The sequence below is a fragment of the Sinohyriopsis cumingii genome, unplaced genomic scaffold, assembly GCF_028554795.1.
Source record: "Sinohyriopsis cumingii isolate HCF-2022 unplaced genomic scaffold, ASM2855479v2 utg000160l, whole genome shotgun sequence".
In the NCBI taxonomy this organism is placed as follows: domain Eukaryota; kingdom Metazoa; phylum Mollusca; class Bivalvia; order Unionida; family Unionidae; genus Sinohyriopsis; species Sinohyriopsis cumingii.
The window spans coordinates 1110948-1117546 of NW_028315873.1; positions in this window are offsets into that span (position 1 = coordinate 1110948).

Sequence of the window (6599 nt, forward strand, 5' to 3'; positions counted from 1 at the left end):
TGTCAGCACCATATATATTTTGCAAGTAATGTAATGGGTATAATAACACACACACACACACTTTTTTGGGAGTGGGGTGGGGGCAACGGACAGATGCCCCCATTTCCAAAAAAAAATAAAAAGTATTTTATATTTGTGTATTTCCCCCTCAGATGTGTTCTACGTTTTATTAAAACAAAATTTTATATAAAAAATTTAGTTTTTAGAATTTTTGATGGGGTATTTATGTTTCCATAGTGTTATCTAAAGGGTTGTTCGTCCGAGTCTGGTTTCCCTCACCTTGCTCGAAGTTCCTTCCCTTGAAATGTTTTGTAACCTTTGCTATATGTCGCCTAGGTCTCAGTGTTTGCTATATGTAATGGTGTTATATTGTGTGTATGCTATATTTTCTTTATGTTTGAGACAGCAAGTATAGATCAAATATCTTTCCCAGTTGTATTTCTTCCTTTATGATGTTATATTGTATCTTTTAATTTGTTTTATGGTTTTCTAATTTTAACGATGGAATGGTGTACTATTTAGATTTTGTTTAAAAAAAATAATTTCCTATTTTATTATTCGAGTGATAATATGTGTCGTTCCTCATAATAGTCTTTAAAGATGTTGATAGGTAGGTTACGTTCGATCCAAGGTTCACGCTTCTTTATTCTCTATGTGTTTTTCCTGGGTCGCGTTAGGCCTCCTTTATTTAGTTTATCTGATTATGCTTTATTGAAAGATCCAAACGTATTTATGAGACCACATTATTCTATAGTGGTCAACCATGCAGTGCGGGAGAAGTTAGTAGGGTTTTAAACTAAGTGTTATACAGTATGTATTTGTGTCTTTATTTTGTCTGTTTATGTTCTACATTGGGTGTTTTCAAAGACTCATGATGGGCCTGTGCACTTCACTGAGCCTTGTGACTTAGCCCCATGATGTCATCGCCATTTACTTTCCCCTTATATTTTCCCTGTATCCCTTCCTATATATATCTTTAGAATTTTCTTTCAGAGAAAGAAAAAAAAAATTAAATTACAAAATTCTTTTATTTTTTTCTTTCTTCCTTTCTTCCATTTTCTCTTTAAAAAAAAAAAAAAGTTATATGGGTTTCTTTGAAATATTTGAAATAGAATTTGAAATTTTGTTTGAAATATGGCTGTTGTGGGGTGCGAGGAGGGGGTATGGGTATGGCATCAGGTCGCAATTGCGCTACGCGATACTTCGGTCTGTAATACCTATTCCTCCCTCCCCCTCTCTCCCCCAATTCCAACATCAATTGCGTTATATCAACCTGACGGTTAAGTATCTATTCGTCGTAAGACGTATTGAGTTCTTGTTGTGGTTAGTATTCTTATTTTTACCACGTATCTTATTTAAAAATCTTTATCACCTGTCCACAGGATATCATCGTAGTTACTATATAGTCTATACATTTTAGAACGATTTTGTTTTCGTAGTCTAAATCTATGAATAAAATGTTATTTTTGTTATACTTATATTTTTTGCAAATTTTCATTATTAACTTTATCCTATTATGTTTAGTTTTATCACATTGGACAATCGTATGTAGTTTGGTGAAATTCGCTGTTTTACATAAAGGGCATTTCGGCATTATCCTCAGCATGCGATGTTTGATTGTTTCTTCGCCTGTTAGCCAGGTGTTGTGCAGGTATTTAAAAATTATACTTTGTGTTTTGACAGATCTTATTTTCCCCAATTTTTCCAATTTTTTGTCCAATTTACCCCCTCAGTTGTCCTGCTCTACTCTACATTTTATATTTTTGGTTACCTCCTCCCTAATCCAAGCGTGACTTTTACTTATTAAATTTTGCATAAATCTGTTTTGTCTCTATATTTTAAAATTAGTTCTCATATGTTTGCGTGGCACTTCGATTTTTTTATATTAATTTGTTATTTTTGTATATCTCTGGTCGGTTTCTCAAGGTGAAGCCGAACCAGTAGATGTACGGTGCTTCTCACGCTGTAGCCGGGTCTGAGTGCATTTTTTTTTTAATCTATTGATTATGTTAGTTAATTATAGTAGTAGAGGGCTCGGCAACCCCAAGCCCCCTCTACTTTTGGCCCTATATAATGTCTCTTTTTTTTACATGATGCATTTTATGATTCCATATATAATCTATTATTTCGTTGTCTGTTTTGTTTAAAATTGTATTATCCATATCTATGGATTTAATTATGTAGTTAATATTTGAGTATAAATAAGTCTTGGCCACTTGGGCCCGCTCCATGATAGGTAATGGCGCCATGGCCAGATTTTCACATTTTCTCTTATTTTATTGATAATATGTTTATAATTTTCTACAGCTTCTTTTTTTATTACCAAAGTAAACCCCTAGAGCCTTTACAGTGTCTCTCAGTAAGTGTGTGTGTGGGGGGGGGGGACGATAATCCAGGGTGGTTGCCCCTCCAGTTAACTATTTTTAAGATTTCGTGCTTGTTGTGGTTTATTTTGGAACCCGACGCTTATAGCATTTCCCCTCTCATATAAAGATGTTGCAATCATATGCACGTTAGAGCATTTTTTAATTCTTTTTTAGGTTTGGTATTTGTATACCTTGTATAATCAGGGGCGGATTAAGGCTCACTGGTGCCCTAAGCACTGACAAATCTTGGTGCCCCCCTCTTTTCCACGTACACCTGAGAAGATAACCCTAGGGTGTACCATGATCAAGAAACAGAACATCATGATCAATTTGCACTAGTTGTATCAGTTTTTTTTACAAATCTTCATTCTTTTTTCTTTCCTTCTTTTCACCCTTTTCTCAACTTTGTGGTGCCCCCTTTGGCCCTGGTGTCCTATGCACGTGCTTAGTCTGCTTAATGGTTAACACGCCCCTGCTTGTATATCTGGGTTGTTTCTTATCGTGTGACGTAGGATTTATATTGCCATTACGTATTCTAGCATTGATAGTGGACATCCTTGTATCACTGATCGTTGTATTTCAAATTCTTTCGTGCATTTCCCGTTTAATTATCCCAGTGTGTAGGATTTTGGTCCATTTTGGAAATTGGGTCCGAAACCAAATTTTTTAAAAACATTCTTTATACAGTTTTGTTCAAATCAGTCGAAAGCTTTCTCCTGGTCGAAGAGTACCATAGCACTCATCATACCAGTTTCATTTATGTAGTTAATTATAGTTTTAATGTTTAAAATATTGTTTTGTATATCCCTCCCCCACAAGTTTGATTTACATTAATTATCTTGTTTATCCTACCCTTTACTGTATTTGTTAAAATCCTACTTAAAATCTTATAGTCCGTGTTTAAAAGTGATATAGGCCTCCAGTTTTTAATCTCGTCTCTATTCCCTTTCCCTTTGTATATAATTGTGATAACTCCCTCCCTCATAGATTTAGTCATTTTATTTTTACTTAAAACTATATTATTATACAAAGCGTTTAAGATCGGCGTCAGTTCACCGTGGAACTTTTGGTAGAATTCCACGATGAGTCCATCTTTCCCTGGTGACTTTTGTGAGTGTTGATATACTTTTTGTGATTTCTTCATCTGAGATGACATCATCACATTGGTCTCTATGTACTGCTGATGTCATCTCACAGTCGACATTTTTTAAGTAGCTGTCGATTGTGCTGAAGTATATGTTCTGTGTGGTGTGTGGTGTATAGTTCTTTATAATATTTGGAAATATTATTTAGGATATCTTCTTTTACAGTATGGGTTACATTGTTTATTTTGATATTGTTTAAAATTGTATCACCCCCTTTTCTAAATTCTTCTCGCTTATATACGTTTTTTGCCTCGTTGTAGATCTCTGTAAATTTTCCCGCCCTTATTATTCTCCCCTGATTTTCGTCTTCTTCAACGATTTTAATTTTGTCTGTCAATCGTTTTTTTTTTTCTTTCTCCATCGTCGTTTGTTGTTTTGCTTAGTTCTAATTTGAGTTCGTGTTTGTCTTTTTTTTCTGGGGTTTTTCCGCCCTCTATTTGAGTACTGAATATTTATTCCTTTATTTTGTTTTTTAAAACATCCCAATCAATTATTATATTAATATTTTCTTCAGTTTTGACGGTTTCAATTTCTTTTTTTAATTATTATTTCGACATATTCTTTGTCATTTAAAATCTTATTATTTAGTTTCCATAGTCCTGGCCCACATGTTTCTATTTTTTTCATTTTTAGGTCAATAGTGAGCATGAAATGGTCTGATAGCTTTTGGTTGGTTATTGCAGTATTAATATATATTAATGGATCATAAAAATTTCCGTAAAATTTATCAATCCTGCTAGACTGGTTTAATTTATAGTTACCCAGTTGAAATCTCCCCCTATGATTAGATTTTCCATCGAATATTGTTGTAGGTAGGTATATAAGTTTTCTTTAAAATTAGTTTCTTATTTCTATTAGCTGGCATGTACACATTTATAATATGCCAATTAAACATTTTAACACGTAGCAACCGTCCCTTAAAAAAGTCCCCCCTCCTCAAACCTTTCCCAGCTTTTTAAAAATATTATTGTTGCAACCAACTCTAATATCATTATTTGTAAAATTGTTGCATATCTTTATTTTGAACTCTGGTTTAATTCTATAGTGTGTTTCTTGTATCATTATTACATCAAAATTTGTTTCTTTGGCTACTTTGTCTGCTTTCGCTTTGTCTATCCCATTGCTGTTGATAGTAGCGATCCGGAAATTTGTTTCTTCCATTTTTGCTTTACTCCCAGGTGCCGCATCACTTTTATATAGAATTTAATTGTATATATTTCAGTTAAAGTTATTATATTCCAATTTTTTTTGTACACACACACCAGCACGCTCGACAAAGAGCGCTTGAGTAATATACAGTTTGATACATCCTACATGGTAGTGGGCAGGAATACATATATAGGTCGTTATCCTTCTCGACCGAAGTAGTAACATTGTTCCAAAGCTAACACTCGACGTCCTCGATTTGTGCTTCATCGTATTTGCAGTCTATACACTTAAAGTTACAATGGAAAAGTGTACATGAACATATTTATACCATAGACAGAGCCTTGAAGTACTACTTTTTTCGGTCTAAAACTGTCCAAAAAAAAAAAGAAAAAAAACCCAGCATGTAATAGTTCATTTCGATACAGTTGCACAGAGCATTTGACGTTCATTTTGATGTCAATATATATTGATATCGATTAAGTGCGATTTGTTTTCAAAGCTGCTTTATTGCTGGTAGTGCTTCTGTTTTCAAGTTCGATATATAATATACCCATGGAGCAGTAGTAATACAGAAATCAGAACAACAACCATCATCATCATCATCGGGAGTATTATTATCGTATATGTTGGTCACATCGATGATCATTAATAAGAAGCGGTTGAAATATGAACAATATTCTATCTCTTCAAATAGCAAATAACCAAGCAAAGTGTGTGTGTGTGTGTGTGTGTGTGTGTGTGTGTGTGTGTGTAATTTTTAACGTAGCTTTAAAAAAAAATGCAATCATATCGCTACCATGTCTGCATTGTGACAGTTTATAATGATGTCTAGCAATGTGGCATCATGCCACAAACATACAGCATTTTGTCCCACCCAATCACATTATCCTCACACCAATATCTTAATGATGGGCGCCAAAAGAGGCAGCTGCTAGTACCATTTTTATGTCTTTAGTATGATTCGGCAGGGGTTTGAATCCGCGACCTCTCGCATCCAAGGCGGACGCTCTGTACAGACACTGCACCACCTGAGCGATCGCTTAGCAAAGAATGTACGATACTGTTTCCTGTTGTTCATAACAACTCGACCTGGAGACCTACCTGACGGAAAATGAAAGCGCATTATAACGTTATAATATACGAATCCGGAATTTTTTTGATTATTATAATTTTCAAGAAAGTTAGTGCCTTTTAGCATTTGACAAAGTGTGCTTGCAGTTGCATACTAAGGGGAGGGGGAGTTTACAACATACTTCGATGCTGACTGCTGATTTGAAGCATAAAATTAAAACTAAACAACAGCATAACATGTTTATATATCTTATTAAATACGTCTTCATTTGTCTTTCCGTGCGCCAAAATGCCTTCCTACACGAACATGTTCCTTATAGGTAAATAAGTTGTACCAATCGTAAACAACCACCGATTTCGACATATATGATATCAATTTATAGGTTTCTCATCAGTTTAAATCGATCTGTGCAACAAAAAAAAAAAAATAATAATAAAAAAAATGTGTGAAAATGAATAATAAAAAAGTTGCTATTTGTGACTCATTGTCGCTTGCGACTTTACCGATCTTCGTATCCTTGATGCTTCCATCCTTCCCGTTTAGGGATGGTAGCACCTACTTGGATGCTAATACTATAGATTTGAAGCATATAATTAAAGCTGTACAACAGTAAATAATATGTTTATGTATCTTCTTATTAAGTACGTCTTCATAATGTATGTTCGTGCGCCCAATGCCTTCCTCTACGAACGGTTTCGATATACACGAATAAGTCATACCAATAGTAAATAAACACCGATTTTGATAAATTTCATATTAATATATAGGTTTCTCATCTGTCTAACTCGATCTGTGCCAACAGACATGTGTGAACATGCAGAATACAAAAAAGTGTACTTTTTACTGAATATTGGGTTCGACTTTACT